The sequence below is a fragment of the Pristiophorus japonicus genome, unplaced genomic scaffold (genome assembly GCF_044704955.1).
Source record: "Pristiophorus japonicus isolate sPriJap1 unplaced genomic scaffold, sPriJap1.hap1 HAP1_SCAFFOLD_46, whole genome shotgun sequence".
NCBI classification, from domain to species: Eukaryota; Metazoa; Chordata; class Chondrichthyes; family Pristiophoridae; genus Pristiophorus; species Pristiophorus japonicus.
This window is the reverse complement of record NW_027254363.1, coordinates 3,363,048-3,373,007: the sequence shown is the minus strand read 5'-3', so window position 1 is coordinate 3,373,007 and position 9,960 is coordinate 3,363,048.

Below are 9,960 nucleotides of genomic sequence, written 5' to 3'. Positions count from 1 at the left end.
GAGAGCAGAGAGGAGGGGCTGGTTACAGAGTGGGAGCAGAGAGGAGGGGCAGTTGACGGAGTGGGAGCAGAGAGGAGCCGCTGTTTACAGAGTGGGAGCAGAGAGGAGCGGCTGGTTACAGAGTGGGAGCAGAGAGGAGCGGCTGGTTACAGAGTGGGAGCAGAGAGGAGGGGCAGTTGACGGAGTGGGAGCAGAGAGGAGCCGCTGTTTACAGAGTGGGAGCAGAGAGGAGCGGCTGGTTACAGAGTGGGAGCAGAGAGGAGCGGCTCGTTCCAGAGTGGGAGCAGAGAGGAGCGGCTGGTTCCAGAGTGGGAGCAGAGAGAAGCGGCTGGTTCCAGAGTGGGAGCAGAGAGGAGCGGCTATTTACAGAGTGGGAGCAGAGTGGAACGGCTGTTTACAGAGTGGGAGCAGAGAGGAGCGCCTGGTTCCAGAATGGGAGCAGTGAGGAGCGGCTGGTTGCAGAGTGGGAGCAGAGAGGAGCGGCTGTTTCCAGAGTGGGAGCAGAGAGGAGCGGCTGGTTCCAGAGTGGGAGCAGAGAGAAGCGGCTGGTTCCACAGTGGGAGCAGAGAGGAGCGGCTATTTACAGAGTGGGAGCAGAGAGGAACGGCTGTTTACAGAGTGGGAGCAGAGAGGAGCGGCTGGCTACGGAGTGGGAGCAGAGAGGAACGGCTGTTTACAGAGTTCGAGCAGAGAGGAGGGGCTGTTGACGGAGTGGGAGCAGAGAGGAGCCACTGTTTACAGAGTGGGAGCAGAGAGGAGCGGCTGGTTCCAGAGTGGGAGCAGAGAGGAGCGGCTGGTTCCAGAGTGAGAGCAGAGAGAAGCGGCTGTTTACAGAGCGGGAGCAGAGAGGAGCGGCTGGTTACTGAGGCAGAGAATGAGGAGCGGCTGGTTATAGAGTTGCAGCAGAGAGGAGAGGCTTGTTACAGAGTGGGGGCAGAGAGGAGCGGCTGCTTCCAGATTGGGAGCAGAGAGGAGCGGCTGGTTACAGAGTGGGAGCAGAGTGGAGCGGCTGGTTCCAGAGTGGGAGCAGAGAGGAGCGGCTGGTTCCAGAGTGGGAGCAGAGAGGAGCGGCTGGTTCCAGAGTGGGAGCAGAGAGGAGCGGCTGGTTCCAGAGTGGGAGCAGAGAGTAGCGGCTGGTTACAGAGTGGGTGCAGAGAGGAGAGGCAGTTTACAGAGTGGGAGCAGAGAGGAGCGACTGGTTACAGAGTGGGAGCAGAGAGGAGCGGCTGGTTACAGAGTGGGAGCAGAGAGGAGGGGCAGTTGACGGAGTGGGAGCAGAGAGGAGCCGCTGTTTACAGAGTGGGAGCAGAGAGGAGCGGCTGGTTACAGAGTGGGAGCAGAGAGGAGCGGCTCCTTCCAGAGTGGGAGCAGAGAGGAGCGGCTGGTTACAGAGTGGGAGCAGAGAGGAGCGGCTGTTTCCAGAGTGGGAGCAGAGAGGAGCGGCTGGTTCCAGAGTGGGAGCAGAGAGAAGCGGCTGGTTCCAGAGTGGGAGCAGAGAGGAGCGGCTATTTACAGAGTGGGAGCTGAGAGGAGCGGCTGTTTACGGAGTTGGAGCAGAGAGGAGCAGCTGTTTATTGAGTGGGAGCAGAGAGGAGCGGCAGGTTGCAGAGTGGGATCAGAGAGGAGCGGCTGGTTCCAGAGTGGGAGCAGAGAGGAGCGGCTGGTTCCAGAATGGGAGCAGAGAGGAGCGGCTGGTTCCAGAGTGGGAGCAGAGAGGAGCGGCTGGTTCCAGAGTGGGAGCAGAGAGAAGCGGCTGTTTACAGAGCGGGAGCAGAGAGGAGCGGCTGGTTACTGAGGCAGAGAATGAGGAGCGGCTGGTTATAGAGTTGCAGCAGAGAGGAGAGGCTAGTTACAGAGTGGGGGCAGAGAGGAGCGGCTGCTTCCAGATTGGGAGCAGAGAGGAGCGGCTGGTTACAGAGTGGGAGCAGAGTGGAGCGGCTGGTTCCAGAGTGGGAGCAGAGAGGAGCGGCTGGTTCCAGAGTGGGAGCAGAGATGAGCGGCTGGTTCCAGAGTGGGAGCAGAGAGGAGCGGCTGGTTCCAGAGTGGGAGCAGAGAGTAGCGGCTGGTTACAGAGTGGGTGCAGAGAGGAGAGGCAGTTTACAGAGTGAGAGCAGAGAGGAGCGACTGGTTACAGAGTGGGAGCAGAGAGGAGCGGCTGGTTACAGAGTGGGAGCAGAGAGGAGGGGCAGTTGACGGAGTGGGAGCAGAGAGGAGCCGCTGTTTACAGAGTGGGAGCAGAGAGGAGCGGCTGGTTACAGAGTGGGAGCAGAGAGGAGCGGCTCGTTCCAGAGTGGGAGCAGAGAGGAGCGGCTGGTTACAGAGTGGGAGCAGAGAGGAGCGGCTGTTTCCAGAGTGGGAGCAGAGAGGAGCGGCTGGTTCCAGAGTGGGAGCAGAGAGAAGCGGCTGGTTCCAGAGTGGGAGCAGAGAGGAGCGGCTATTTACAGAGTGGGAGCAGAGAGGAGGGGCTGTTGACGGAGCGGGAGCAGAGAGGAGCGGCTGTTTACAGAGTGGGAGCTGAGAGGAGCGGCTGTTTACGGAGTGGGAGCTGAGAGGAGCGGCTGTTTACGGAGTTGAAGCAGAGAGGAGCAGCTGTTTATTGAGTGGGAGCAGAGAGGAGCGGCAGGTTGCAGAGTGGGATCAGAGATGAGCGGATGGTTACAGAGGCAGGGAATGAGGAGCGGCTGGTTACAGAGTGGGAGCAGAGTGGAGCGGCTGGTTCCAGAGTGGGAGCAGAGAGGAGCGGCTGGTTCCAGAGTGGGAGCAGAGATGAGCGGCTGGTTCCAGAGTGGGAGCAGAGAGGAGCGGCTGGTTCCAGAGTGGGAGCAGAGAGTAGCGGCTGGTTACAGAGTGGGTGCAGAGAGGAGAGGCAGTTTACAGAGTGAGAGCAGAGAGGAGCGACTGGTTACAGAGTGGGAGCAGAGAGGAGCGGCTGGTTACAGAGTGGGAGCAGAGAGGAGGGGCAGTTGACGGAGTGGGAGCAGAGAGGAGCCGCTGTTTACAGAGTGGGAGCAGAGAGGAGCGGCTGGTTACAGAGTGGGAGCAGAGAGGAGCGGCTCGTTCCAGAGTGGGAGCAGAGAGGAGCGGCTGTTTCCAGAGTGGGAGCAGAGAGGAGCGGCTGTTTCCAGAGTGGGAGCAGAGAGGAGCGGCTGGTTCCAGAGTGGGAGCAGAGAGAAGCGGCTGGTTCCAGAGTGGGAGCAGAGAGGAGCGGCTATTTACAGAGTGGGAGCAGAGAGGAGGGGCTGTTGACGGAGCGGGAGCAGAGAGGAGCGGCTGTTTACAGAGTGGGAGCTGAGAGGAGCGGCTGTTTACGGAGTTGGTGCAGAGAGGAGCAGCTGTTTATTGAGTGGGAGCAGAGAGGAGCGGCAGGTTGCAGAGTGGGATCAGAGATGAGCGGATGGTTACAGAGGCAGGGAATGAGGAGCGGCTGGTTACAGAGTGGGAGCAGAGAGGAGCGGCTGGTTCCAGAGTGGGAGCAGAGAGTAGCGGCTGGTTCCAGAGTGGGAGCAGAGAGGAGCGGCTGGTTCCAGAGTGGGAGCAGAGAGGAGCGGCTGGTTCCAGAGTGGGTGCAGAGAGGAGCGGCTGGTTCCAGAGTGGGAGCAGAGAGGAGCGGCTATTTACAGAGTGGGAGCAGAGAGGAACGGCTGTTTACAGAGTGGGAGCAGAGAGGAGCGGCTGGTTAATGAGTGGGAGCAGAGAGGAAGAGCTGGATACAGAAGCTCAGAATGAGGAGCGGCTGGTTACAGAGTTGCAGCAGAGATGGGCTGCTGGTTACAGAGTGGGAGCAGAGAGGAGGGGCTGTTGACAGAGTGGGAGCAGACAGGAGCGGCTAGTTCCAGAGTTGGAGCAGAGAGGTGCGGCTCGTTCCAGAGTGGGAGCAGAGAGGAGCGGCTGGTTGCAGAGTGGGAGCAGAGAGGAGCGGCTGTTTCCAGAGTGGGAGCAGAGAGGAGCGGCTGGTTCCAGAGTGGGAGCAGAGAGAAGCGGCTGGTTCCAGAGTGGGAGCAGAGAGGAGCGGCTATTTACAGAGTGGGAGCAGAGAGGAACGGCTGTTTACAGAGTGGGAGCAGAGAGGAGCGGCTGGCTACGGAGTGGGAGCAGAGAGGAACGGCTGTTTACAGAGTTCGAGCAGGGAGGAGGGGCTGTTGACGGAGTGGGAGCAGAGAGGAGCCGCTGTTTACAGAGTGGGAGCAGATAGGAGCGGATAATTTCAGAATGGGAGCAGAGAGGAGCGCCTGGTTCCAGAGTGGGAGCAGAGAGGAGCGGCTGGTTCCAGAGTGGGAGCAGAGAGGAGCGGCTGGTTCCAGAGTGGGAGCAGAGAGAAGCGGCTGTTTACAGAGCGGGAGCAGGGAGGAGCGGCTGGTTACTGAGGCAGAGAATGAGGAGCGGCTGGTTATAGAGTTGCAGCAGAGAGGAGAGGCTTGTTACAGAGTGGGAGCAGAGAGGAGCGGCTGCTTCCAGATTGGGAGCAGAGAGGAGCGGCTGGTTACAGAGTGGGAGCAGAGTGGAGCGGCTGGTTCCAGAGTGGGAGCAGAGAGGAGCGGCTGGTTCCAGAGTGGGAGCAGAGAGGAGCGGCTGGTTCCAGAGTGGGAGCAGAGAGGAGCGGCTGGTTCCAGAGTGGGAGCAGAGAGTAGCGGCTGGTTACAGAGTGGGAGCAGAGAGGAGCGGATGGTTACAGATGGGAGCTGAGAGGAGGGGCTGTTGACGGAGCGGGAGCAGAGAGGATCGGGTGTTTACAGAGTGGGAGCAGAGAGGAGCGGCTATTTACGGAGTGGGAGCAGAGAGGAGCGGCTGTTTACAGAGTGGGAGCAGAGAGGAGCGGCTGGTTACAGAGTGGGAGCTGAGACGAGCGGCTGGTTACAGAAGCTCAGAATGAGGAGCGGCTGGTTACAGAGTGTGAGCAGAGAGGAGCGTCTAGTTACAGAGAGGGAGCAGAGAGAAGCGGCTGGTTACAGAGTGGGAGCAGAGAGGAGCGGCTGTTTGCAGAGTGGGAGCAGAGAGGACTGGCTGGTTACATAGTGGGAGCAGAGAGGAGCGGCTGGTTACAGAGTGGGAGCAGAGAGGAGGGGCTGTTGACGGAGTGGGAGCAGAGAGGAGCCGCTGTTTACAGAGTGGGAGCAGAAAGGAGCGGCTGGTTACAGAGTGGGAGCAGAGAGGATCGCCTCGTTCCAGAGTGGGAGCAGAGAGGAGCGGCTGGTTGCAGAGTGGGAGGAGAGAGGAGCGGCTGTTTCCAGAGTGGGAGCAGAGAGGAGCGGCTGGTTCAAGAGTGGGAGCAGAGAGGAGCGGCTGGTTGCAGAGTGGGAGCAGAGAGAAGCGGTTGGTTCCAGAGTGGGAGCAGAGAGGAGCGGATATTTACAGAATGGGAGCAGAGAGGAACGGCTTTTTACAGAGTGGGAGCAGAGAGGAGCGGCTGGCTACGGAGTGGGAGCAGAGAGGAGCGGCTAGTTCCAGATTGGGAGCAGAGAGGAGCGGCTGGTTCCAGATTGGGAGCAGAGAGGAGCGGCTGGTTCCAGAGAGGGAGCAGAGAGGAGCGGCTGGTTCGAGAGTGGGAGCAGAGAGAAGCGGCTGTTTACGGAGCGGGAGCAGAGAGGAGCGGCTGGTTACTGAGGCAGAGAATGAGGAGCGGCTGGTTATAGAGTTGCAGCAGAGAGGAGAGGCTTGTTACAGATTGGGAGCAGAGAGGAGCGGCTGCTTCCAGATTGGGAGCAGAGAGGAGCGTCTGGTTACAGAGTGGGAGCACAGTGGAGCGGCTGGTTCCAGAGTGGGAGCAGAGAGGAGCGGCTGATCCAGAGTGGGAGCAGAGAGGAGCGGCTGGTTCCAGAGTGGGAGCAGAGAGGAGCGGCTGGTTCCAGAGTGGGAGCAGAGAGGAGCGGCTGGTTACAGAGTGGGAGCAGAGAGGAGCGGCTGTTTACAGAGAGGGAGCAGAGAGGAGCGGCTGGTTATAGCGTGGGAGCAGAGAGGAGCGGATGGTTACAGAGTGGGAGCAGAGAGGAGGGGCTGTTGACGGAGTGGGAGCAGAGAGGAGCCGCTGTTTACAGAGTGGGAGCAGAGAGGAGCGGCTGGTTACAGAGTGGCAGCAGAGAGGAGCGGCTCGATCCAGAGTGGGAGCAGAGAGAAGCGGCTGGTTCCAGAGTGGGAGCAGAGAGGAGCGGCTATTTACAGAGTGGGAGCAGAGAGGAACGGCTGTTTACAGAGTGGGAGCAGAGAGGAGCAGCTGGCTAAGGAGTGGGAGCAGAGAGGAACGGCTGTTTACAGAGTTGGAGCAGAGAGGAGCGGCTGGTTGCAGAGTGGGAGCAGAGAGGAGCGACTGTTTCCAGATTGGGAGCAGAGAGGAGCGGCTGGTTCCAGAGTGGGAGCAGAGAGAAGCGGCTGGTTCCAGAGTGGGAGCAGAGAGGAGCGGCTATTTACAGAGTGGGAGCAGAGAGGAGCAGCTGGCTAAGGAGTGGGAGCAGAGAGGAACGGCTGTTTACAGAGTTGGAGCAGAGAGGAGGGGCTGATGACGGAGTGGGAGCAGAGAGGAGCCGCTGTTTACAGAGTGGGAGCAGATAGGAGCGGCTAGTTCCAGAGTGGAAGCAGAGAGGTGCGGCTCGTTCCAGAGTGGGAGCAGAGAGGAGCGGCTGTTTCCAGAGTGGGAGCAGAGAGGAGCGGCTGGTTCCAGAGTGGGAGCAGAGAGAAGCGGCTGGTTCCAGAGTGGGAGCAGAGAGGAGCGGCTATTTACAGAGTGGGAGCAGAGAGGAACGGCTGTTTACAGAGTGGGAGCAGAGAGAAGCGGCTGGCTATGGAGTGGGAGCAGAGAGGAACGGCTCTTTACAGAGTTCGAGCAGAGAGGAGGGGCTGTTGACGGAGTGGGAGCAGAGAGGAGCCGCTGTTTACAGAGTGGGAGCAGAGAGGAGCGGCTGGTTACAGAGTGGGAGCAGAGAGGAGCGGCTCGATCCAGAGTGGGAGCAGAGACGAGCGGCTGGTTGCAGAGTGGGAGCAGAGATGAGCGGCTGTTTCCAGAGTGGGAGCAGAGAGGAGCGGCTGGTTCCAGAGTGGGAGCAAAGAGAAGCGGCTGGTTCCAGAGTTGGAGCAGAGAGGAGCGGCTATTTACAGAGTGGGAGCAGAGAGGAACTGCTGTTTACAGAGTGGGAGCAGAGAGGAGCAGCTGGCTAAGGAGTGGGAGCAGAGAGGAACGGCTGTTTACAGAGTTGGAACAGAGAGGAGGGGCTGATGACGGAGTGGGAGCAGAGAGGAGCCGCTGTTTACAGAGTGGGAGCAGATAGGAGCGGCTAGTTCCAGAGTGGAAGCAGAGAGGAGCGGCTGGTTGCAGAGTGGGAGCAGAGAGGAGCGGCTGTTTCCAGAGTGGGAGCAGAGAGGAGCGGCTGGTTCCAGAGTGGGAGCAGAGAGAAGCGGCTGGTTCCAGAGTGGGAGCAGAGAGGAGCGGCTATTTACAGAGTGGGAACAGAGAGGAACGGCTGTTTACAGAGTGGGAGCAGAGAGGAGCGGCTGGCTACGGAGTGGGAGCAGAGAGGAACGGCTGTTTACAGAGTTCGAGCAGAGAGGAGGGGCTGTTGACGGAGTGGGAGCAGAGAGGAGCCGCTGTTTACAGAGTGGGAGCAGATAGGAGCGGATAATTTCAGAGTGGCAGCAGAGAGGAGCGCCTGGTTCCAGAATGGGAGCAGAGAGGAGCGGCTGGTTCCAGAGTGGGAGCAGAGAGGAGCGGCTGGTTCCAGAGTGGGAGCAGAGAGAAGCGGCTGTTTACAGAGCGGGAGCAGAGAGGAGCGGCTGGTTACTGAGGCAGAGAATGAGGACCGGCTGGTTATAGCGTTGCAGCAGAGAGGAGAGGCTTGTTACAGAGTGGGGGCAGAGAGGAGCGGCTGCTTCCAGATTGGGAGCAGAGAGGAGCGACTGGTTACAGAGTGGGAGCAGAGTGGAGCGGCTGGTTCCAGAGTGGGAGCAGAGAGGAGCGGCTGGTTCCAGAGTGGGAGCAGAGAGGAGCGGCTGGTTCCAGAGTGGGAGCAGAGAGGAGCGGCTGGTTCCAGAGTAGGAGCAGAGAGTAGCGGCTGGTTACAGAGTGGGTGCAGAGAGGAGAGGCAGTTTACAGAGTGGGAGCAGAGAGGAGCGACTGGTTACAGAGTGGGAGCAGAGAGGAGCGGCTGGTTACAGAGTGGGAGCAGAGAGGAGGGGCAGTTGACGGAGTGGGAGCAGAGAGGAGCCGCTGTTTACAGAGTGGGAGCAGAGAGGAGTGGCTGGTTCCAGAGTGGGAGCAGAGAGGAGCGGCTGGTTCCAGAGTGGGAGCAGAGAGGAGCGGCTGGTTCCAGAGTGGGGGCAGAGAGGAGCGGCTGGTTCCAGAGTGGGAGCAGAGAGGAGCGGCTGGTTACAGAGTGGGAGCAGAGAGGAGCGGCTGTTTACAGAGTGGGAGCAGAGAGGAGCGGCTGGTTATAGCGTGGGAGCAGAGAGGAGCAGATGGTTACAGAGTGGGAGCAGAGAGGAGGGGCTGTTGACGGAGTGGGAGCAGAGAGGAGCCGCTGTTTACAGAGTGGGAGCAGAGAGGAGCGGCTGGTTACAGAGTGGCAGCAGAGAGGAGCGGCTCGATCCAGAGTGGGAGCAGAGACGAGCGGCTGGTTGCAGAGTGGGAGCAGAGAGGAGCGGCTGTTTCCAGAATGGGAGCAGAGAGGAGCGGCTGGTTCCAGAGTGGGAGCAGAGAGAAGCGGCTGGTTCCAGAGTGGGAGCAGAGAGGAGCGGCTATTTACAGAGTGGGAGCAGAGAGGAACGGCTGTTTACAGAGTGGGAGCAGAGAGGAGCAGCTGGCTAAGGAGTGGGAGCAGAGAGGAACGGCTGTTTACAGAGTTGGAGCAGAGAGGAGGGGCTGATGACGGAGTGGGAGCAGAGAGGAGCCGCTGTTTACAGAGTGGGAGCAGATAGGAGCGGCTAGTTCCAGAGTGGAAGCAGAGAGGTGCGGCTCGTTCCAGAGTGGGAGCAGAGAGGAGCGGCTGTTTCCAGAGTGGGAGCAGAGAGGAGCGGCTGGTTCCAGAGTGGGAGCAGACAGAAGCGGCTGGTTCCAGAGTGGGAGCAGAGAGGAGCGGCTATTTACAGAGTGGGAGCAGAGAGGAACGGCTGTTTACAGAGTGGGAGCAGAGAGGAGCGGCTGTCTACGGAGTGGGAGCAGAGAGGAACGGCTGTTTACAGAGTTCGAGCAGAGAGGAGGGGCTGTTGATGGAGTGGGAGCAGAGAGGAGCCGCTGTTTACAGAGTGGGAGCAGAGAGGAGCGGCTGGTTACAGAGTGGGAGCAGAGAGGAGCGGCTCGATCCAGAGTGGGAGCAGAGACGAGCGGCTGGTTGCAGAGTGGGAGCAGAGATGAGCGGCTGTTTCCAGAGTGGGAGCAGAGAGGAGCGGCTGGTTCCAGAGTGGGAGCAGAGAGAAGCGGCTGGTTCCAGAGTGGGAGCAGAGAGGAGCGGCTATTTACAGAGTGGGAGCAGAGAGGAACTGCTGTTTACAGAGTGGGTGCAGAGAGGAGCAGCTGGCTAAGGAGTGGGAGCAGAGAGGAACGGCTGTTTACAGAGTTGGAACAGAGAGGAGGGGCTGATGACGGAGTGGGAGCAGAGAGGAGCCGCTGTTTGCAGATTGGGAGCAGATAGGAGCGGCGAGTTCCAGAGTGGAAGCAGAGAGGTGCGGCTCGTTCCAGAATGGGAGCAGAGAGGAGCGGCTGGTTGCAGAGTGGGATCAGAGAGGAGCGGCTGTTTCCAGAGTGGGAGCAGAGAGGAGCGGCTGGTTCCAGAGTGGGAGCAGAGAGAAGCGGCTGGTTCCAGAGTGGGAGCAGAGAGGAGCGGCTATTTACAGAGTGGGAGCAGAGAGGAACGGCTGTTTACAGAGTGGGAGCAGAGAGGAGCGGCTGGCTACGGAGTGGGAGCAGAGAGGAACGGCTGTTTACAGAGTTCGAGCAGAGAGGAGGGGCTGTTGACGGAGTGGGAGCAGAGAGGAGCCACT